This window comes from Phyllobates terribilis, unplaced genomic scaffold (assembly GCF_046119375.1).
Source record: "Phyllobates terribilis strain yellow unplaced genomic scaffold, ASM4611937v1 Scaffold_5__5_contigs__length_657084704, whole genome shotgun sequence".
Classification (NCBI taxonomy): Eukaryota; Metazoa; Chordata; class Amphibia; order Anura; family Dendrobatidae; genus Phyllobates; species Phyllobates terribilis.
Window position 1 is genome coordinate 622,694,989 of NW_027362765.1, and position 24,977 is coordinate 622,719,965.

A 24,977-nucleotide genomic window follows, 5' to 3' on the forward strand; every position below is an offset into this window, starting at 1 on the left:
GCAAATGTCCTTCATAGAGGCCCACTCAGTGGTGGTGAAGTGTGAACGGCGCGCACTGCGACTTGTTTGCGCCTGCTGCAGCTGGTACTCCATTACTGCTGCCTGCTGCTCACACAACCTCTCCAACATATGTAACGTTGAATTCCACCTGGTGGGTAGGTCACATATGATGCGATGTTCCGGAAGACATAATCGGCGCTGCAGAGCTGCAATGCGTGATCTTGCATTGCTGGAACGCCGCAAGTGAGCGCACTCTATGCGGACCTTGTGAAGCAGTGCATCAAGATCCGGATAGTCCCTCAAAAAATTCTGCACGACCAAGTTGAGCACATGTGCCAGACATGGGATGTGAGTGAGGTTGCCTAGGCCCAGAGCTGCCACCAGATTTCGGCCATTGTCACACACTACCATGCCTGGCTGGAGATTCGCTGGCACAAACCACACGTCACTCTGCTGCTTGATGGCATTCCAGAGCTCCTGCGCTGTGTGGCTTCGATTCCCCAAAGAAATTAATTTTAATACGGCCTGTTGACGTTTGGCCACGGCTGTGCTCATATCGGTCATCATAACAGGTAACCGTTCACGGGTCGATGTGGAGGTAGACCGTGACGGCTCCTGCAGCGCTGATTCAGAGGAACTGGAGTATGAGGAGGAGTCAATGTGTACAGACTGGATTCCTGCAATCCTTGGAGTTGGCAGAACACGTACAGCGCCACTCTCAAGATCTGTACCCGGCTCCACAACATTTACCCAATGGGCAGTGAGGGAAAGGTATCGTCCCTGTCCATGCTTACTGGTCCACGCATCAGTGGTCAGGTGGACCTTGCTACTGACGGCGTTTTGTAGCGCATGTTTAATTTTTCCCTCCACATGATGTTGCAGGGCAGGGACGGCTTGCCTGCTGAAATAAAAGCGGCTGGGCACGTTGTATTGTGGGACTGCCAATGCCATAAAGTTACGGAATGTGTCAGTCTCCACCAGCCTGAATGATAGCATTTCAAGGGCCAGTAGTTTAGCAATGCCAGCATTCAGAGCCTGTGCTTGGGGGTGGTTTGCCGAGTATGGGCGCCTTTTCTCCCATGCCTGTGCTAACGATGGCTGTAGACTGGCCTGGGAGTGTGAGGATGACTGGGAAAGTGGTGCTGTGGGTGGAATTACACTGTGTCTCTGTACAACAGTGCCAGAGATTCTTCCATGGCGATCCTGTGAGGAAGCCGAACCAGCTGTGTGTGAGCTGGAGGAAGAGGCTACAACACGAGCTGAAGAGGTGGTAGGTGGCGCTGTAGGTTGGCCTAGGTCTTCAGTGTGTTTGTGTAACTCCACCACGTGCTTGGTCCGCACATGTTTCCACATATTTGTGGTATTGAGGTTGCTGACACTTTTCCCTCTTTTCACCTTCTGATTACACAGCTTGCATTTGACAAAGCAAATGTCATCTGCAACTGTGTCAAAAAAGGACCAGGCACTGCAAGTCTTGGGAGCGCCCGCTTTGGATTTTGGAAGAGCCATGCTCCTAATGGGTGCCGAAGTGGAGGCTACAGGCAACCAAGTCTGCCCCCTCCCTCTCCCTCCTTTTTGGGCCGTTCGGGGAATCTCTTCCTCAGAGCTGCTCCCACCACCTTCCTGTCCCTCACGCCATGATGGGTCAAGGACCTCATCATCTACACCACCCTCTTCAAACAACTGCTTCTCCTGGGTAGTCTCGACAGCACAGTACGCACCAGAAAGTGGCACCTGAGTCTCATCATCAGATGCGTACTGAGGTGTGCTGCTGACCATAGGCACTGGCCCACCCGCCTCTTCAGATTCAGAGAGACAAAACGGTTGCGCACCACTGCATACTACCTCTTCTTCAAATTCTCGAATTCTGCTTGGCTGGCCCCCTCTTTCCAAGCCAAGAGATTCAGAGAACAGAAGTAGAGATGGCTCCTGTCCAGGGCTCTCTGACTGCCTGGGCAATTTGGCAGGTGGTGAAGAGACAGATGGGTGCTCTTCAGTGCTCAGGACCTGAGAGGATCTGGAACTAATTGAAGTCGATGCGTTAGCTGCCATCCATCCGACAACGGCTTCAATTTGGTCCTCGCGCAGCAGTGGGGTACGGCTAGCTCCTACAAAGCTGCGCATAAAGGACTGTTCCCTGGTAAAACTGGGGGATGCTGAGTCACTGGTGCCCGCAGCAGGCACAGAATCCCCACGTCCTCTCCCTGCAGGCACAGAATCCTCACGTCCTCTCCCTGCAGAAACTCCACGCCCACGACCACATGCCTTACTCCCTGCCTTCTTCATCTTGGTAGACTGATAAAGATAGGCAGAAAGTACTAAGGGCTTAGTGTGCTTATTCCTGAACAGCTGCTAACAGGTATAAGAAACACTAATTTTATAAAGTGTGGACTAGACTTTAATATGAGCTAATGTGGCCTACACAACTGTAAAGTGGAGTGTTTGGTGAACTTTATTTAGGTTTTTTTTGTCACAAAAAGACACTGGATGTGCCTAAAGATGTAATAACGATAGTATCACAAACTTTTTGTAGCTATTACAATGTAGGAAGGTAACCTACAATGCAATAGATGAGGCTGCAAAAAATAGGCTAATACTAATCTGGCTGGGGCTGCAGGGCCCAAGGCTGCAGAAAGGCTCCTCTATCTACTCCTATATAGTGTGTTTGGAATCAGTTTAGCTGAATACGGATGGAACCACCACACTAATAGGAGATATCAGGAAAAATTATGAATTGGCAATAAAGGACAATGTATGAGGCAGTGACACACACTGAGTGCACTACAACCAGACGGGGTTGAAGCACACACTACAGGGTGAGCTGCACTCACACACCAGACCTTGCAGACAGCGGTGAACAGTACAGATGCAGAGCACTGTGCACTAGCGCTGCAAGACCAAAAAGATGTCTCTATCTTCTGCTATATAGTGTGTTTGGAACCAATTTAGCTGAATACGGATGGAACCACCACACTAATAGGAGATATCAGGAAAAATTATGAATTGGCAAAAAAGGACAATGTATGAGGCAGTGACACACACTGAGTGCACTACAACCAGACTGGGTTGAAGCACACACTACAGGGTGAGCTGCACTCACACACCAGACCTTGCAGACAGCGGTGAACAGCACAGAGAACTGTGCACTAGTGCTGCAAGACGGAAAAAAATGTCTCTATCTACTCCTATATAGTGTGTTTGGAACCAATTTAGCTGAATACAGATGGAACCACCACACTAATAGGAGATATCAGGAAAAATTATGAATTGGCAAAAAAGGACAATGTATGAGACAGTGACACACACTGAGTGCACTACAACCAGACTTGGCTGAAGCACACACTACAGGGTGAGCTGCACTCACACACACAGACCTTGCAGACAGCGGTGAACAGCACAGGGAACTGTGCACTAGCACTGCAAGGCACAGTGATTTAGAAAGTAGCTTGGGTAAAGCAGTATAGAGCAAATAGGTAGCTAAAAGTTCCCAAAATGCAATGAGCCAGTTTCATTTTATTCAGCCAATGAGGATCCTAAGAAGTGTGGGCACATCCTGTTAGGCATGTAGGCATCTTAACTAATGGCATGGCTGTGATTGGCTGCTGAAATGATGTCATGATGCACTATAAAAGCCGCCGCCGCCGCCATTTTGAGCTCACTCTGCTGTGAATTCAGTTAGGGATAGGACGCTGTTGTTCTGAGGGACAGTTTTAGCTACCTATTTGGTCTATTCTGCTTTACCCAAGCTACTTTATAAATCGCTGTGCCTTGCAGCGCTAGTGCACTAGTGCACAGTTCTCTGTGCTGTTCACCGCTGTCTGCAAGGTCTGTGTGTGTGAGTGCAGCTCGCCCTGTAGTGTGTGCTTCAGCCACGTCTGGTTGTAGTGCGCTTAGCGTGCGTCACTGCCTCATACATTGTCCTTTTTTGCTAATTGATCATTTTTCCTGATTTCTCCTATTAGTGTGGTGGTTCCATCCGTATTCAGCTAAATTGGTTCCAAACACACTATATAGGAGTAGATAGAGAATTTTTTTTTTGTCTTTCAGCGCTAGTGCGCAGTGCTCTGCATCTGCACTGTTCACGCCTGTCTGCAAGCTCTCTGTGTGAGTGCAGCTCACGCTGTAGTGTGTGCTTCAGCCACGTCTGGTTGTAGTGCGCTTAGCGTGCGTCACTGCCTCATACATTGTCCTTTTTTGCTAATTGATCATTTTTCCTGATTTCTTCTATTAGTGTGGTGGTTCCATCTGTATTCAGCTACATTGGTTCCAAACAGACTATATAGGAGTAGATAGAGGAGCCTTTCTGCAGCATTGTGCCCTGCAGCCCCAGCCAGATTAGTATTAGCCTATTTTTTGTAGCCTCATCTATTGCATTGTAGGTTACCTTCCTGCATTGTAATAGCTACAAAAAGTTTGTGATACTATCGGTATTACATCTTTGGGCACATCCAGTGTCTTTTTGTGACATAAAAACTAAATAAAGTTCACCAAACACTCCACTTTACAGTTGTGTAGGCCACATTAGCTCATATTAAAGTCTAGTCCACACTTTATAAAATTAGTGTTTCTTATACCTGTTAGCAGCTGTTCAGGAATAAGCACACTAAGCCCTTAGTACTTTTCTGAATATCTTTATCAGTCTACCAAGATGAAGAAGGCAGGGAGTAAGGCATGTGGTCGTGGGCGTGGAGTTTCTGCAGGGAGAGGACGTGAGGATTCTGTGCCTGCAGGGAGAGGACGTGGAGATTCTGTGCCTGCTGCGGGCACCAGTGACTCAGCATCCCCCAGTTTTACCAGGGAACAGTCCTTTATCCGCAGCTTTGTAGGAGCTAGCCGTACCCCACTGCTGCGGGAGGACCAAATAGAAGCCGTTGTCGGATGGATGGCAGCTAACGCATCGACTTCAATTAGTTCCAGATCCTCTCAGGTCCTGAGCACTGAAGAGCACCCATCTGTCTCTTCACCACCTGACAAATTGCCCAGGCAGTCAGAGAGCCCTGGACAGGAGCCATCTCTACTTCTGTTCTCTGAATCTCTTGGCTTGGAAAGAGGGGGCCAGCCAAGCAGAATTCTAGAATTTGAAGAAGAGGTAGTATGCAGTGAGGCGCAACCGTTTTGTCTCTCTGAATCTGAAGAGGCGGGTGGGCCAGTGCCTATGGTCAGCAGCACACCTCAGTACGTATCTGATGATGAGACTCAGGTGCCACTTTCTGGTGCGTACTGTGCTGTCGAGACTACCCAGGAGAAGCAGTTGTTTGAAGAGGGTGGTGTAGATGATGAAGTCCTTGACCCATCATGGTGCGAGGGACAGGAAGGTGGTGGGAGCAGCTCTGAGGAAGAGATTCCCCGAACGGCCCAAAAAGGAGGGAGAGGGAGGGGGCAGACTTGGTTGCCTGTAGCCTCCACTTCGGCACCCATTAGGAGCATGGCTCTTCCAAAATCCAAAGCGGACGCTCCCAAGAATTGCAGTGCCTGGTCCTTTTTTGATACAGTTGCAGATGACATTTGCTTTGTCAAATGCAAGCTGTGTAATCAGAAGGTGAAAAGAGGGAAAAGTGTCCGCAACATAAATACCACAAATATGTGGAAACATGTATGGACCAAGCACGTGGTGGAGTTACAAAAACACACTGAAGACCTAGGCCAACCTACAGCGCCACCTACCACCTCTTCAGCTCGTGTTGTAGCCTCTTCCTCCAGCTCACACACAGCTGGTTCAGCTTCCTCACAGGATCGCCATGGAAGAACCTCTGGCACTGTTGTACAGAGACACAGTGTAATTCCACCCACAGCACCACTTTCCCTGTCATCCTCACACTCCCAGGCCAGTCTACAGCCATCGTTAGCACAGGCATGGGAGAAAAGGCGCCCATACTCTGCAAACCACCCCCGAGCACAGGCTCTGAATGCTGGCATTGCTAAACTACTGGCCCTTGAAATGCTATCATTCAGGCTGGTGGAGACTGACACCTTCCGTAACTTTATGGCATTGGCAGTCCCACAATACAACTTGCCCAGTCGCTTTTATTTCAGCAGGCAAGCCGCCCCTGCCCTGCAACAGCATGTGGAGGGAAAAATTAAGCTACAAAACGCTGTCAGTAGCAAGGTCCACCTGACCACCGATGCGTGGACCAGTAAGCATGGACAGGGACGATACCTTTCCCTCACTGCCCATTGGGTAAATGTTGTGGAGCTGGGTACAGATCTTGAGAGTGGCGCTGTACGTGTTCTGCCAACTCCAAGGATTGCAGGAATCCAGTCTGTACACATTGGCTCCTCCTCATACTCCAGTTCCTCTGAATCAGCGCTGCAGGAGCCGTCACGGTCTACCTCCACATCGACCCGGGAACGGTTACCTGTTATGATGACCGATATGAGCACAGCCGTGGCCAAACGTCAACAGGCCATATTAAAATTAATTTCTTTGGGGAATCGAAGCCACAGAGCGCAGGAGCTCTGGAATGCAATCAAGCAGCAGAGCGACATGTGGTTTGTGCCAGCGAATCTCCAGCCAGGCATGGTAGTGTGTGACAATGGCCGAAATCTGGTGGCAGCTCTGGGCCTAGGCAACCTCACTCACATCCCATGTCTGGCACATGTGCTCAACTTGGTCGTGCAGAGTTTTTTGAGGGACTATCCGGATCTTGATGCACTGCTTCACAAGGTCTGCATAGAGTGCGCTCACTTGCGGCGTTCCAGCAACGCAAGATCGCGCATTGCAACTCTGCAGCGCCGATTACGTCTTCCGGAACATCGCATCATATGTGACCTACCCACCAGGTGGAATTCAACGTTGCATATGTTGGAGAGGTTGTGTGAGCTGCAGGCAGCAGTAATGGAGTACCAGCTGCAGCAGGTGCAAACAAGTCGCAGTGCGCGCCGTTCACACTTCACCACCACTGAGTGGGCCTCTATGAAGGACATTTGCCACGTTTTGCGTGCCTTCGATTATTCCACGCGGATGGCGAGTGCAGATGATGCACTAGTCAGCATGACTACCCCCCTTATCTGCCTGCTTGAAAAAACACTGCAAGCACTAAGGGACGAGGTTTTGGAAGAGGTGGAGGATGAGGAGTCACAAATGCCATCTGCTTCTGTACAGTCTGCGCAACGTGGTTCCTCACAAAGGCCTAGGCAGGGGACACTTTGTGAGGAGGATGAGAAGGAGTCAATAGAGGAGGAAGACATCTGTCCAGAGGAGGGAGTTACACAATGCTCTAGTAGTCAGTATCTAGAGCGAGGGTGGGGTGATGCAGAGCAGGCAGAGATCACGCCTCAAGCAGGGGACAGTGTTTCTTGGCCAGTTGGCAGTCTGCAGCACATGGTTGATTTCATGCTGCAGTGCCTGAGAAACAACCGCCGCATCGCCCACATTCTCAACACGGCTGATTATTGGGTGTTCACCCTCCTAGATCCTCGCTACCAGGACAAATTTCAAAGCCTCATAACACCGTTGAACCGGGAGCGTAAAATGCGGGAGTACCAAGACGCACTGGTGCATTCCATCGTGTTCTCCATTCCAACCGAGAGCAGTGCTGCTAGTGCTTTACAAAGCAGCTCAGTGCGTCGAGGCAGTGGAGGAAGCTCTGCACAAAGCGGGAGTAGAAGCAGCGCCTCAGCACAAGGCAAGACCAGTATGGCCCAAATGTGGCAAAGTTTTGTGTCCCCGCCGCCACAAATGTCTACACCATCACAGATGGCTCCAGTCAGCAGGAGGCAACGTTTCCATCAGATAGTGACAGACTACATGTCTTGCCCTCTCAGTGTACTCCCAGACGGCTCTTCCCCCTTCAAGTTTTGGGTCTCTAATCTGGATACATGGCCAGAGCTTAGCCAGTATGCATTGGAGGTGCTAGCTTGCCCTGCTGCTAGTGTATTATTGGAACGCGTCTTTAGTGCCGCAGGTGGTGTACTAACAGACCGTCGCATGCGACTATCCTCCGATAACGTTGACCGGCTTACTTTTCTCAAAATGAACAAGGCCTGGATCTCGCATGAATTTGCCAGTCCTCTTCCGGAATAAATAATTGGTTGGCAACAGTATCCAGGTCTCCTGTTGTGTTCATGTTTCTACCACTTGAACTGTAATCCCTGAGCTCCAACACTGCCAGTTGCTGCTCAGAAGTGCCGTCTGCACAGTCAATGCTTGCTGCCGTGTTATTGGGGTTCAGTAATGTCAGTTGATCCCCAGCTGTGTGTCCGGCAAATTCTCCTGCTCTGTCCACATCCACTGTACTACAGATTTAAAACTTGCTCCAATTACACCTCTGGCTCCTCTGTTTTTAGTATTTACCCTGGGCTCCAACACCGCTAGTTGCTGCTCAGACGTGCCATCTGTACAGTCAACGCTTGCTCCAGGGTTATTGGGGTTCAGTAACGTCAGCTGTTCCCCTGCTGTGTGTACGGCAATTTCTCCTGCTCTGTCCACATTCACACTACTACAGATTTGAAACTTGCTCCAATTAGGCCTCTGGCTCCACTCTGTTTTTAGTATTTACCCTGAGCTCCAACACCGCCAGTTGGCGCTCAGAAGTGCCGTCTGCACAGTCAACACTTGCTCCAGTGTTATTGGGGTTCAGTAATGTCAGCTGTTCCCCTGCTGTGTGTACGGCAATTTATCCTGCTCTGTCCACATTCACACTACTACAGATTTTAAAGTTGCTCCAATTAGGCCTCTGGCTCCACTCTGTTTTTAGTATTTACCCTGGGTTCCAGCATCGCCAGCTGTTTCCCAGCAGTGTTTTTGGCACGAGTACTCCCTCCTGCCCAGCCTGGTTCCAGCACGCCAGCTGTTTCCAGGTAGTGTCAACATCACTTTGCCTCCAAAACGTTGTCCTGTCGTGTTGCGGTCGGGTTAGCCGACTCTATGGTGCCTGCAGTTTAGGTGCCTCCTATGTGGGCTGCGGGATCTGGAAATGAAGGCTGGTTCCATAGTGCCAATAAGACCAGCACCCCCTGTAGGACTGTGGGTTTTGGTAACTGCGGCCGGCTCGCGGCCTTGCAACTTTTTTTTTCATGGGTACCTTCTGCTACCCATCCGGGTTCCAGTATCGTCAGCTGGTTCTCGGCAGTGCCTTTGGCTTAGGTGCCTCCTTCTCGGTATCCAAGTTCCACCAACGTCTGCTGGTCCTTGGTAGTGCTTTCTGGCACAGGTACCTCCTGCTTAGTAACCGAGTTCCAGTACCGTCAGCTGGTCCTCGGTAGTTCCATTTGCTCTTGTACCTTCTGCTACCCTTCCTGGTTCCAGTACCGTCAGCTGGTTCTCGGCAGTGCCTTTGGCTTAGGTGCCTCCTTCTCGGTATCCAAGTTCCACCAACGTCTGCTGGTCCTTGGTAGTGCTTTCTGGCACAGGTACCTCCTGCTTAGTAACCGAGTTCCAGTACCGTCAGCTGGTCCTCGGTAGTTCCATTTGCTCTTGTACCTTCTGCTACCCTTCCTGGTTCCAGTACCGTCAGCTGGTTCCCGGCAGTGTCTTTGGCATGGGTACTCCCTTCCGCCCAGCCTGGTTCCAGCACACCAGCTGTTTCCGGGTAGTGTCAATGTCACTTTGCCTCCAAAACGTTGTCCTGTCGTGTTGCGGTCGGGTTAGCCGACTCTATGGTGCCTGCAGTTTAGGTGCCTCCTATGTGGGCTGCGGGATCTGGAAATGAAGGCTGGTTCCATAGTGCCAATAAGACCAGCACCCCCTGTAGGACTGTGGGTTTTGGTAACTGCGGCCGGCTCGCGGCCTTGCAACTTTTTTTTTCATGGGTACCTTCTGCTACCCATCCGGGTTCCAGTATCGTCAGCTGGTTCTCGGCAGTGCCTTTGGCTTAGGTGCCTCCTTCTCGGTATCCAAGTTCCACCAACATCTGCTGGTCCTTGGTAGTGCTTTCTGGCACAGGTACCTCCTGCTTAGTAACCGAGTTCCAGTACCGTCAGCTGGTCCTCGGTAGTTCCATTTGCTCTTGTACCTTCTGCTACCCTTCCTGGTTCCAGTACCGTCAGCTGGTTCTCGGCAGTGCCTTTGGCTTAGGTGCCTCCTTCTCGGTATCCAAGTTCCACCAACGTCTGCTGGTCCTTGGTAGTGCTTTCTGGCACAGGTACCTCCTGCTTAGTAACCGAGTTCCAGTACCGTCAGCTGGTCCTCGGTAGTTCCATTTGCTCTTGTACCTTCTGCTACCCTTCCTGGTTCCAGTACCGTCAGCTGGTTCCCAGCAGTGTCTTTGGCATGGGTACTCCCTTCCGCCCAGCCTGGTTCCAGCACACCAGCTGTTTCCGGGTAGTGTCAATGTCACTTTGCCTCCAATACGTTGTCCTGTCGTGTTGCGGTCGGGTTAGCCGACTCTATGGTGCCTGCAGTTTAGGTGACTCCTATGTGGGCTGCGGGATCTGGCAATGAAGGCTGGTTCCATAGTGCCAATAAGACAAGCACCCCCTGTAGGACTGTGGGTTTCGGTAACTGTGGCTGGCTCCCGGCCTTGCAACTTTTTTTTTCATGGGTACCTTCTGCTACCCATCCGGGTTCCAGTATCATCAGCTGGTTCTTGGCAGTGCCTTTGGCTTAGGTGCCTCCTTCTCGGTATCCAAGTTCCACCAACATCTGCTGGTCCTTGGTAGTGCTTTCTGGCACAGGTACCTCCTGCTTAGTAACTGGGTTCCAGTACCATCAGCTGGTCTTCGGTAGTTCCATTGGCTCTTGTACCTTCTGCTACCCATCCGGGTTCCAGTACCGTCAGCTGGTTCCCGGCAGTGTCTTTGCCACGGGTACTCTTGTAGCGCCCCGAGGGCTCAGCCGCTACAGGGGTATTGCACCTCTGCCAGAGGTGTGATATTCCACTCCCGGGTAAGGATGGAGTATGGACAAGGGCTCAGTTAGCTGTATACAGCACACTCACCCCATTTCCGAGGGACAGTTCAATGGTGCTCCCATTAGACAGTAATGCAGGCACGACAGACCATGTCCCTGGCTGGAGTGGGGAGGGGGGAGGAAAACCCAGTGATGTAGGAGCAGGAGGGGACGGTTTCTGAGCGTAGGTAGGAGCCCATTGGTTGCTGGTCACCTGGGCTCATGTTCTAAGGGAAGTATAAAAGGTGGGCACCATCTTAGATCGAGAGGAGAGGAGAGTGGAGGAGAATCTGTTCAGTCAGAGGAGAAGACAGGGAGCAGAGGCTCTGTAGGAGCTCTGCTCAGGAGTGGGCCTAGAGAAAAGGCCGAGAAAGGAGGAAGAGAAGGAACAGGAGAAGAAGGAACAGAAAAGGAGGAGAAGTGGCCAAGAAACAGAAGGGCTCAGGAACAAGAAGGTGGAAGGGACCCTAAGAACCCACGAGAATACCGGGTTCCAGTACCATCAGCTGGTTCTCGGCAGTTCCTCAGCCTTCTTGTACCTTCTGCTACATTTCCAAGTTCAATCTTTTTGAAATGGTTCTTGGTAATCACTCTGGATCTCCCTGACGAGGACCCTGAAGACGAGGACCCTGAAGACCACCCCGAAGAAGACGAGGACAATGAAGACGAGGACTCTGAAGACCACCCCGAAGAAGACGAGGACCCCGAAGACGACGACCCTGAAGACCACCCCGAAGAAGACGAGAACCCCGAAGACAACAACCCTGAAGACGACGACCCTGAAGACCACCCCAAAGAAGACGAGGACACCGAAGACGAGGACCCTGAAGACCACCCCAAAGAAGACGGGGACACAGAAGACGACGACACCGAAGACGAGGACCTTGAAGACCACCCCGAAGAAGACGAGGACCCCGAAGACGACGACCCTGAAGACGACGACCCTGAAGACCACCCCGAAGAAGACAAGGACCCCGAAGACGAGGACGCTGAAGACCACCCCGAAGAAGACGAGGACCCCGAAGACGAGGACGCTGAAGACCACCCCGAAGAAGACGAGGACCCCGAAGACGACGACCCTGAAGACCACCCCGAAGAAGAACAAGAAGATGACCCTGACGAAGATGACCAAGAGGACAAAGAACAAGAAGACAACCACCAAGATACAGAAAAACAAGAGACAGAAAACCAAGAAGCAGAAGTACAAGAAGCTGCAGAACAAAAAGCGGAAGAACATTAAGCATAAGACTAAAAATCAGAGCAAAAGATATTATCTAAATTATAAGCAGAAGATGACTAAGCAGTGTATGGGGGTGAGTCCGTTCCTCCTCGTGGTGCCCCTGGAAAAGACATGCTGCTGCAGGCCAAACTGAACGCGGACAAATCCTGTTGTAAATCTTTTGTGACGGGCAGAACGAAAGGTGTAATGTTCAAACTTTTATAGATAACAGCTACAGGAATGCCTGTCACAAATAAGAATATGATGAAGAAGTAGAATATGAAGAATGTAAAAAAAAAAGAATAATACGAAGAAGGTGAAGAAGAAGAAGATGAAGAAGGTGAAGAAGTGGTGGATCAAAAAGATGCTGATGTTGAGGATGATGAAGGAGAAAGTGTGGGAGAAGTAAAAAAGAAGGTGAAGAGCATGGAAGTAGAGGAAACATAAATATCTGACAAAATATATAAAAACTTAACATAGTCAATATTTCCGTAACTCAGAATGTCTTAAAAAAAATATTAATTCCTGCTATTCCATTTGATTGGGCTAAACCTCTATGCCTTTATTGTCTCCCCCACCTCCCCCAATACATTCTACATTATTCTTAGTTGTTTTCCTTCATGTAGAATTAACCTACAAGGAAAGAAAGGGTTTATTTTTATTCCGATATTTGTGTCCCATTGACTTGCATTGGTTTCCGGTGTCGGAATCGGCGATATCCAATACTTTTTGGGTATCTGTCCGATCCAATCCGATCTGATATTTCCCGATATCGGAAGGTATCGCTCAACACTAGTTATAACCTGACATGCAGTGCAATATTCCTGGGATTTATTATGGGAGTTGCTTTCTTTTGCAACCACTTTTCCTCTGTTTCTTCCCTTAGTGGTGTCTAATGCTGACCAGAACAGGCTTTAGCAAAAGCCTACTAGAAACCAGAGTATTTCTATAACTGATATGAAGCAAAATTTTGCTGCTGAGTGAAGTCATGTTGTTTTCATTTTATTTTCCTCTCTATAAAACATCGGAAATAGTTTGGACTATTAGCGATCACTGAAATGCAAAATATCTATAGGGTCTTAACCCTTTAACGTCCGTTGATGCACCTGTTCATGGCGGCTGTTAATGGACCTTAATCCTCAACAGCGCTTTTTCACGCCGCTGAGGATTAAATGTATATTGCCCCCCATTGGGTGAAAATCCAGCAGGTGACATCTGATACCCTGCAACATTGGCTCCAACTTGTTTTGGAACCGATCAGGGATGATTACTTCCATAAATCACAACAGTAGCATCTAAGTGGTTAAAAAGGGGTTAAAAGACCCCCCTTTGACACCATTAGCCCTCCGAGATTGTAATCACGGGTGGCAATAGTTGCTATGGCACTCCAATGTCATCTGATGACTCCAGTTTATGGTGGTCTGTTAGATCTCGCTATAAGCAGGGTCTAGGGTCTAACAGGCTGAGTCAGTGAGACATTAACAAGTCTCGGGCAATACACTACACAAGTACTGCAATGCATGAGACCAACTATCAAAGCAAAAAATATTCATGTCCCACAGTGAAAGTAAAAAAAAATAAAATACACGAAAAAGCTCACACAAATAATGAAAGCTCGTTTTGCCACTAAAAAATGCAGCCTTGGTGTTGAAATGAAAATAAAGTGCATGCAATTGGTATCGCCGCATGCGAAAGGACCCGATCTATAAAACTATCACATTTTTCCATACGCGTGACCATCAGATGATCAGTGACGTCACTGCAGGTCCTGGAAGCACAGTGCGGCGCGCGAGCCGCCCACTGGACAGCATCGCCCAGGAGGACACCGGGGGCCGCCGGAGAGGTGAGTATGAATGTTTATTTCTTTATTTTTACTTTTTGATTCTTTTTTTCACACTGCCGCTGGCACACGGGCTGGGAGAAGCAGGCTGCGCATCTCCCATCCACGCTGCTCTCGCTGTTATCAGCCAGAGCAGTGGTCGGATGAGAGGAGTGGGAGCCTCCTCTCCTGACCCAGGTACCAGCCGCAGCGCGATTTTGTGCCTATTGTTTTACAATGAAATGCAACAAATCCGCATGTATAGATATTTATACATGCGGGTTTGCTGTGATTCAATGCAAGTCAATGGGCTAAATTGGTAGTGCTGCGGTTTTTCCCGCAATGATAATCCGCAGCCGTAATTTCCACATCATGTGCACAGCACATGCGGATTATCATTGCTAAGTGTGGCAGACCTTTTACCAAGCAGTTTTAATGCATTTCTGCTGCGATTGCCGTGGAACTGCATTAAAACGGCATCGTGTGCACTCAGCCTTTGTCTCTCATAGTTGAGGTCTACCTATGATGTCAATTACAGGCCTCTCTCATCTTTTTAAGTGGGAGAACTTGCACAATTGGTGGCTGACTAAATACTTTTTTCCCCCACTATATATGTGAAAATGATTGTGTGTGAATGTAACAAGATGTGTCATGTGAATGTGATGAATAAAACGTGAATGTGAGCATAATAAAGAAATATGAATGTGAAAATAACTTTGCAAATATGATGTGATAATAAATGTATGTATAAATGTGATATTGAGTAAAAGTGTTGGTTGTAAGAGATCCATTTTTGATCACTATAACGAAGAGGAAGATGTGAATGTACAAAATGAATGACAAAAAAAAGTATACTGGATGGCATTCCCGAAAATGTCTCGCCAAAGGCTTCAGTTATGCTATGACGTCGAGGTCTCCATGTGATAATTTTTCAGCTGCTCTTATATCCTTAACATGTTCCAATACACCTACTCTAAATTCACGTGTGGTCATGCCCACTTAGCGGAAACCCACATGGACAAATTGCTTGATATATTACAAAAGAAGTTCTGTAATTAATAAAATGAAAAATCTTATAATTGTGTGTATTGTTGGAATAAGAAAAGATGTCGGTCTTTTGGATATATTTGCATGCTTTGCAATCAGTACAATTCCAGCATCCCAATTTAGGGCCTTTTGATCCATAAAGAAATTTGGAGGTTGCAGCTCTATGATGGCTATGTACAAGCATATCACGTAGAGTCTTGCCACGTTTCACAATTAGACATGGTCTTTCTGGCAAAAATCCCGATAATTTCGGGCCTTGTTTCAAAATGGGCCACTATTGCAATAATTGAGGACATCTCACCCCAGCTTGAATGGTAGTTTTTGATAAATCTCATAGTTTCTGAGGCACCTTGCTTCTCTTTTTTTCTTTTTCCTTGGGGACAAGTAGGGTTTGTCGGTCCAATCGTACTGACACCAAGAATAAAGCCGTCTCATCACGAATACCATATGGTGAAAAATAAAAACAAGCTATTTTTTTACTGCTGTCTATTTGTTTATTATACCTCCCAAACATCAGAATAAGGTTCTGTTCATATTTATCTTGTGCACTCTTCTGAGCACTTACGTCAGAGTTTCTATGTAAATCCCAAAACTGTGATTCAGACAAAACCCTTGATAGAACCACTTACTATAGTGAGGCAGATGGAGTCAATTTACATGGTGTGTGTCTCCAAAACACAAGTGACTCGCCCAGGGGGATATGGGGGACTCGGTAGCTGGGCCTTTACCTTCTTGTGATGTCACGGCGGTCAGCTCCCAGGCCCGTATCCTGGGGTCACTCTTTAAAAAGGGGGTTTTGTTACTTGATGGGATGAATAACAGTTTTGTCTCGTGACGCCACTTGTGGTTCCCGGTAATGGGTACCGGCGCTGCTGCAGACCTCTGGAGCAGGTGTTAGGGCAGCTGGGTTGGTGCGGCTCTCCACAGGCAGAACACAGCTCCAGGGCAGTGTAGGGGCAGATGGTGATGCTGGGCATTGTAGTGCAGGAGCGATAGCGTGGTAGAAATAACTGACAGAAGCAGTGGGGTGCAGTCATCCGAGTTTACTCACAGTTATTTAGTTTCCTCAGGTAGCACTAGATAGCTGACAGTCTCCCACGTCGCGCTGCGTTTACCAGGCAGGGGTTCAGCACTCCCTCAAGTTTCTCAAGAGCATTTAACAGGACCCCTCTCTGTATGTTCCTTTCTTAGCCGACTTCCCGCGCTGGGTCTCTCCCTCCTGCCCTGCGCCCCGCCGCACAAAGTCCCAATCAGGTACCTTGAGATCCCTCTGAGCAACTTGAAGTTCCCGGACCGTGCTTGGTGCCCTTTTCTGCGGCTTAGGTGCGGATGTGGCAACTGCACCTTGAAAGTTCAGAAGCCTGCTTTATATACCATGGTAGTAAGAAAACCAATATTGATTACATCTTGTGTACCCATGTGACAACAATATCTGCACCAAAGAATTAATTTTACTAGAGTAGAACTAGTATAATGGGGACTGACCACACTTCTACTACAGCCAACCCAGCAGATGGAGACCCATCCAGGAGTGTTCACATTTCAAAAAAATTTGGGCTTGACTGTCACGCCAGGTGTGGGAAAGACATAGTGCAACACAGAGGGAAAGGGAGCTCAGATTCTAGGGAAAGGGGGAAGTGGAGACCTCCTAGTCTGGTCTAGTGTCACCCTGTCTCAACTAACGTCCCTACATTGCCTCCTCAGCAATCGCCGCATGCGTGCCTCGCCCTGTCTTTCCCTGGCATATGGCTAGGGATGGGAGCAGATGAGCACTAGTCGATCACCACTAAACTCTATAGACAACAAGGGTAGAAAAACAGGGGAAGAATGCTTAGCTTTAGATGACTCCAGACAAATGCGAGCTCTGCCTCAAGCTCCAGAGAGGACGAAGTACTGCTCTTGCTAAGCCTTCACAAGTAGAAATTAATATAGCCAGCACCTCCCTCTGACACAAGAGGTATATATACACCCAAGCCAGGAGCTAATTAGCAAGAGGGAGGTAGCCGCTTGGTACTAGACTAGGTACTAGGGTGTGTCAGCACCTGGGCAAGTGCCAGGGCCCTGAGCAGGCGGAGGGCCCACTCGCGGTCGGGCACCCCGCCGAGCTATGGGCGGAGGAGAGCGGTGCCAGCGCCCGCTCTTCTCCCCCCGCTTGCTCAGGGCCTCGGCAGCCGGATACTTACCTCTCCCCGTGCCTCCGCAGATCTGCTGTCTTCCTGCTCTGCGCTCCCTGTGACGTCTCAGGTCAGAGGGTGCAGTGACATCTTTTCACCGTGCCCTCCCCTGAGCCATCACAGACAGCGCAGAGCGGGAAGACGCCGGTGATGCTGGAATCCGGACCTGAGCAGCAGCAGCAGGTGAGGAGGAGTAAAGTGAGTATTTGATTTTTTTTTTTTATGTATGGAGGCATGGGGCATTATATGGGGGGGTGACATCCTGCATGGGGCATTATATGGGGGGGTGACATCCTGCATGGGGCATTATATGGGGGGTGACATCCTGCATTGGGCATTATATGGGGGAGTGACATCCTGCATGGGGCATTTTAAAGAGAGGGGGGTGATATCCTGCATGGGGCATTATATGGTGGGGGAAAGGGACATCCTGCATGGGGCATTATATGGGGGGAGGTGACATCCTGCATGTGGCATTATATGGGGAAAAGGGGACATTCTGCATGGGGCATTATAGGGGGGGAAGGGACATCCTGCATGGGGCATTATATGGAGGGGAGAAGTGACATCCTGCATGGGGCATTATATGAGGGGTGACATCCTGCATGGGGCATTATATGGGGGGGAGGTGACATCCTGCATAGGGAATTATATGGGGGGGGGGAGAAGTGACATCCAGTATTCCGTATGGAGCATTTTATGGGGCCAGTATTCTGTGTGAAGCATTTTATGGGGGCCAGTATACTGTGTGGAGCGATTCGCCGGTTTCTGAGCTATTGTGGAATATACAATAGATATCGCTCATGTAATGTAAGAAGTGAAATCTTTGGCTTTGTAATATATACACTGCTCAAAAAAATAAAGGGAACACTCAAATAATACATGCATACATCGTTTATCAGTGATCATTCACATTGTTGCTGTGACTGTACAAAGAAGACACACGTATGCAACAGTGGTGGATTCCACAGTGCAACAGTGTACTCAAATCGATGGGTGTATGTGTGAATATAAATATGTGTGTGTATATATATATATATATATATATATATACAGATATATATATGCAGTACAGACCAAAAGTTTGGACACACCTTCTCATTTAAAGATTTTTCTGTATTTTAATGACTATGAAAATTGTACATTCACACTGAAGGCATCAAAACTATGAATTAACACATGTGGAATTATATACTTAACAAAAAAGTGTGAAACAACTGAAAATATGTCTTATATTCTATGTTCTTCAAAGTAGCCACCTTTTGCTTTGATGACTGCTTTGCACACTCTTGGCATTCTCTTGATGAGCTTCAAGAGGTAGTCACCGGAAATGGTCTTCCAACAATCTTGAAGGAGTTCCCAGAGATGCTTAGTTGGCCCTTTTGCCTTCACTCTGCGGTCCAGCTCACCCCAAACCATCTTGATTGGGTTCAGGTCTGGTGACTGTGGAGGCCAGGTCATCTAGCGTAGCACCACATCACTCTCCTTCTTGGTCAAATAGCCCTTACACAGCCTGGAGGTGTGTTTGGGGTCATTGTCCTGTTGAAAAATAAATGATGGTCCAACTAAACGCAAACCGGATGGAATAGCATGCCGCTGCAAGATGCTGTGGTAGCCATGCTGGTTCAGTATGCCTTCAATTTTGAATAAATCCCCAACAGTGTCACCAGCAAAGCACCCCCACACCATCACACCTCCTCCTCCATGCTTCACGGTGGTAACCAGGCATGTAGAGTCCATCCGTTCACCTTTTCTGCGTCGCACATAGACACAGTGGTTGGAACCAAAGATCTCAAATTTGGACTCATCAGACCAAAGCACAGATTTCCACTCGTCTAATGTCCATTCCTTGTGTTTTTTAGCCCAAACAAGTCTCTTCTGTTTGTTGCCTGTCCTTAGCAGTGGTTTCCTAGCAGCTATTTTACCATGAAGGCCTGCTGCACAAAGTCTCCTCTTAACAGTTGTTGAAGAGATGTGTCTGCTGCTAGAACTCTGTGTGGCATTGACCTGGTCTCTAATCTGAGCTGCTGTTAACCTGCGATTTCTGAGGCTGGTGACTTGGATAAACTTATCCTCAGAAGCAGAGGTGACTCTTGGTCTTCCTTTTCTGAGGCGGTCCTCATGTGACCAGTTTCTCTGTATCACTTGATGGTTTTTGCAACTGCACTTGGGGACACTTTCAAAGTTTTCCCAATTTTTCGCACTGACTGACCTTCATTTCTTAAAGTAATGATGGCCACTCGTTTTTCTTTACTTAGCTGCTTTTTTCTTGCCATAATACAAATTCTAACAGTCTATTCAGTAGGACTATCAGCTGTGTATCTGTGGCGCCCCTGCGGGTTCGGTCGCCACAGAGGTAGTGCATCTTACCCAGAGGTGTGGTACCTCACTCTCAGGTAAGGAAGGAGTACAGCACGGGACCCTAACACCTGAATCCAACACTACACTACTCCAGACCAGCTGGAGGGGCAAGGTGCGTCGCGCTTCCTGCTGAGCCCTGTCCCTGGTTGGAGTGGGGGGAACCAAAGTAGGGGGAACCATGTAGTGGGTGTGGGTGGAGGAAGAAGATCAGGGGAGCACTTGTTAGGAGTAGTATAAAGAGGGAAGCCATCTTAGGAGTGTGAGTAGTCTGAGAGGAGAAGTAGAGAAGCAGGAGCTCTGCTCAGGAGGAGCACCTAGAGAGAGGCCCAGGACAGACTGAGGAGGAGAGGAGCAGGAGAAAGGCTCCAGGAATACGGGCAGTGCTGGAGGTCACCCATACGCCCAAATCTGCCAGACGGTGGAGGGGTCAGGTTGCACAGAGGGAACCGGTCCCTAAACTAGCAGAGTTCTTTAAGCCTCAACTAGGAAACCGGAGGTTGCAGTATTTCAGGTACTGCAGACACTAGCCACATCGTTCTCACCAAGAAGGTGGCCATAGAGGACCCAGGGGACAGAGAAGACGTCGCCCGGCAAGGTCCGCAGTCACTGGATTGGGACACTAGGTGTGAGGTGCAGGGAGATGACCAGAGGGAATACACAGAAGGGGGTCCCGTTATGTACTCCGGAGAGACCTGGGAATTTGCTGAACCCCTCCCTGAGTGAGCACAGAACTCCGTGGGAAGTTACTCTAGTACTGGTAACTGGAAGTCTAAGAAAACCGTGAGTAAACCCTGAGGACTGCACCTTACTGTCTCTGTAATCATTATCTGCGCCATCCTCTGCACTACACCATAACAGCAACATCTACACTGCCCTGGAGCTAAGCTCTACCTGTGGAGAGCTAAACTAACTCTGCTGCATTCACACCAGCTCCACAGGACCTGCTCTGCAGCGGCGGCTCCCTTCAGCCGCATACCACAGGTGGCGTCACGAACTGTATATAAAAACTATAAATCCCCTGTAAATAATTCCCCTTTGATTGACCGCCCTGGGTCACGGACCGGGTCCCGCCATTGTGACATCTCCCCTAGCAACGACCGGCCCGGCTACCGAGTACTCCATGGCCCAGGGGGCGCGTCATATCCACCAGACTTCTGCACAACACAACTGATGGTCCCAACTAGTGTTGAGCGAGTATGTTCTATTAACCCTTTCTCCGATTATGCTCGGGCCGAGCTCCGAGTATTTACAGCTGCTCGGTGATATGGTTGAATCGCTCCCGTGTGCATGATTTGCGACTGTTTGACAGTTTTATTACATGTGAGGAATGTCTATTTCTTACACATTCCTCACATGTAATAAAACTGTCAAACAGTTGCAAATCATGCACACAAGAACGATTTAACCTATAAATACTCGGAGCTCGGCCCGAGCATACTCGGACAGAACATACTCGCTCAACACTAGTCCCAACCCCATTTATAAGGCAAGAAATCCCACTTATTAAACCTGACAGGGCACACCTGTGAAGTGAAAACCATTTCCGGTGACTACCTCTTGAAGCTCATCAAGAGAATGCCAAGAGTGTGCAAAGCAGTCATCAAAGCAAAAGGTGGCTACTTTGAAGAACCTAGAATATAAGACATATTTTCAGTTGTTTCACACTTTTTTGTTAAGTATATCATTCCACATGTCTTAATTCATAGTTTTGATGTCTTCAGTGTGAATGTACAATTTTCATAGTCATAAAAATACAGAAAAATCTTTAAATGAGAAGGTGTGTCTGACTCACCCCCTGGGACAGTGCTGTAGTGCGGCGCGCGTGCGCGCGGGGGATACCCGGAGCCGGATCCGATGGGGGTAGTAGTCTTCGTGTGGCGGTGACCCGGTCCGCGCCCAGGGTGGTCAAACTTAGTGGCGGTTATTGGTATGATGGTATTAGTGTTCGAAAACGCCACCCGTTGAATGCGGCTATGAAGCCGCCGCTGCAGGGCAGTCCGCTGAGGCCGGTGGTACGGATGTGCAGCGTGGATGGTATAACCCCCAACGGGAGGGGTATGGCCTCAGGGCAGAGGATGAGGTTGATGTTGGGAGTGATGGTGTGGATGTCCCAGCACTAATGGTGCGACAAGGAAGCACGGAGACGCGAGGGTACAGTTCAGGGTCTTTACTGATGGTACAAGGCAAATTCCCCCGGGAGTACTGGCTAGTAGTTGGGGCCTGGTTAGTCTGCGAGTAAGCCGGAGTTCCCCTGGCCAGGTGGAGTTGTAGGCCTTCCCGTTAGTCTGTACCCTTCCTGGCTACCCTGCTTTCGGCGGTTACAAGTAGCCCACGTCCCTGAATATACCGTGTGGTGCTCACCCGTATGGCTGGTGACCTGGGGCTTCCTGTTAGCCTCCGCTCCAGGATGGCGGTGCTGGTCCCTTCGTTGTGACTGAGCCTCCGGGCTTTTATGGCCAGAGGACCTGGAATCCCCTGCCGGATGGATTCTGCTGCTGGGTATATCTTAGTCCCCACAGCCTCGGACTCCTGTGTCCGGTTTTAGTACCTTCTCCCAGGGCGAGCTTTGCACAGCTCCAGCCCCTGGCGCTTCTCCTTGGCTCCTACAGAGCTCCTGATGTCTATCTGTCCCTGTTTCTGCGTGTCCAGACCAGACTCCGTCTCTGTCTGGAACTCCTCTCCCCTAACCCTGCCTCAGCCCCAGTTTATGTAGGGGAAGTTCTTCCCCTCCCAGGACTGGGCAGGAGGTGTGGCATGCTTAGGATTCCTGCCCAGGAGACCTCCCACCTGCTCACAGACGTAATATTGCTATTACTGTGGAAACCAGACCCCTGGGGTGCCACATTCCCCCCTAGTGAAATTTAGTACTCCCGGACTAAACATATTTTTGAAAACATAACAGGGTATAAACAATAACAATTAAATACATGAGATGGTCACGGCCGTAACCGGGAAGCAATAAGGGTGTCCATTTCACCAAAGAACAGGGAGCCGTAACCAGGTAGGGGTCTGTCCTGCCCCGAGTCTTTAACAGTCTTTAGTCCATTCCTGGGTTACGCTCCAAACATATTTACAACAGAGTTCCGGTTACTCACTGTCCATAACCTGTCAGTCCATATAAAGAAATCTGTAACTGAAAAACATAATTAGCAACGGCTACAACAAAACAGGTAAACATAAAATAGTTAAAGCAATTAGCCAACTTAGATTCTCCAACGTACGGGCATCTGGCCTCTAGTAACCCTAGTGGACCTACGGAGCTCACTAACTGGTCCTGCACTACAGGGTGTAGGAGGTGTTATGGGCAGGCTGGGCAGCTTTCTGCGCACTCTTTGGCTCACTAGGGGCACGGCAGGCTCACTACTAGCAGAGGGTTGATCCTCCTGTACTGCTGGTGTGGACTCTTCTGCCTCTTGGGCCGGCTGCTCTTCCAGCTCTTCCGGTTCCTCTGTAGGCACTTGCGGGGCTGGCTGGAGAAAGGTGAGGACGGGTACCACGACAGCACCGTTTACTTGTGTCCAAGACCGGGGGAAGTCTCCGAGTACAGTCCTGATCATTTCTTCCCTTTCCTCTGCGGGTCGAGGGTTTTCTTGATCTTCTTCTTCAGGGCTTTGCAGCTGCTCGGGACACTTCTTCAGGTGGTCTCTGGAGACAACGGCTGTGGTTTCTCCTCCATCCTTACTGATCACGCAAATCTTTGGGCTCTCATGGCTTGATGGCAGTACGGTGTACGGGTCCTTCTCCCACTGGTCGTCCAACTTGTGGAGCCGTCTTTTCCTCTTCAAGACCTGCTCTCCAGGTACCAGGGGAACAGCGGGAGCATACTGATTATAAGCCCTCTCTTGCCTTTCTCTAGCTTGAGACAGACTTCGCTCCACGCTCTCCTGTACTTTCCGATACTGCTGCTGCCGTTCTGTATCCCAGTCTGCCTCTGGCGAGGTGTCCTCGGGCGTCAGGACTCCCATATCCAGGTCGATAGGCAGCTTACCAGGTCTCGCTCTCATTAGGTAAGCCGGGGTACAGTTGGTAGAACCTACAGGGATGTGGTTGTATAGGTCCACTAGATCAGGCAGCTTCTCAGGCCACATACTGCGTTCTTCCAGGGGCAATGTTTTCAGGAGGTCTATCACCACCTGGTTCATCTTCTCGCAGAGTCCATTGGTTTGAGGGTGATAGGGCGTTGCTCTTATCTTCGTGCAGCCATACAGGTTGCAGAACGCCTGGAAGACTTCCGCTTCGAAGGCTGGCCCTTCGTCTGTCAGCACTTGGTCCGGGTACCCGTGTGGATGGCAGAAGTGCTGCTGGAAGGCTCTAGCTGCTGTTTGAGCCGTTAAGTCCTTGACCGGGACCACCACCAGGAACCGGGAGTAATGATCTACGATTGTGAGGGCGTAGACATACCCAGATCTGCTTGGAGCCAGTTTCACATGGTCCAGGGCTACCAGTTCCAGTGGCTGTCGGGTGATGATGGGCTGCAAGGGAGTCTTCTGGCTGGCACGGTCCTTCCTTCTTAGGTGGCACGGTCCACAGTCTCTGCACCACCTCTCGATGGCTCCTCTCATGCCTACCCAGTAGAACCGTTCACGCAACAAGAACTCCAGCTTCTTCCACCCGAAATGTCCTGCTCCGTTGTGGTACGCCTCCAGAATCATAGCCGCGTCTCGTCTGGGGACCACTACCTGCCAGGTCAACTCATGCGTTCGAGAGTTAACCATTCTCCGGCACAACTTCTCCCTGTAGAGGAACAGCCTACTTTTCTCCTTCCACAGTTGCTTAGTCTCCTCTGGGGCGTCTGGGTCCAGACTGGCATCGGCTTGGGTCAGCATTTCCTTCACCAGACGGACTGCGGGATCACTGTCTTGCGTCTCCGCCCAGTTGTAGTGGGGCAAGGGATTGAACGTCACGGAGCGCCTGTCCTTCACACGGTGGGAATACAGGGTAATCCCATGACGGTGGAACGCAGGGAGCTCAACTTCTTCCAGATCTTCTGGATCTTCCCCTACATCCGGTAAGTTCGGCATTCTAGACAGGGCATCCGCGTTGGCATTTGAGCGTCCTGCCCGGTATTTGATGGTGAATTCAAAGTTGGACAGGCGGGCCATCCATCTCTGTTCCAGGGCACCGAGCCTTGCAGTGTCCAGGTGTGTCAACGGGTTGTTATCCGTGTACACGGTGAATTTGGAGGAGGCAAGGTAATGCTTGAAACGTTCGGTCACTGCCCACACTACTGCCAGAAACTCCAGCTTGAATGAGCTATAATTCTCAGGGTTCCTCTCCGTGGGCCGTAGCTTTCGGCTGGCGTAAGCGATTACCCGTTCTTTCCCCTGCTGGATCTGGGACAGTACGGCTCCTAGCCCGATGTTGCTTGCATCCGTGTGGAGGATAAAGGGCTGGCTGTAGTCTGGATATGCCAGGATTTCATCCCCCGTGACGGCCATCTTCAGCTGGCAGAAGGACTCCTCTTCCAGCTTTTCCCACCTGAAGGGCGGCTTCTGGTTTTTGGCTTTCCGAGATTGACCTATCAGGAGG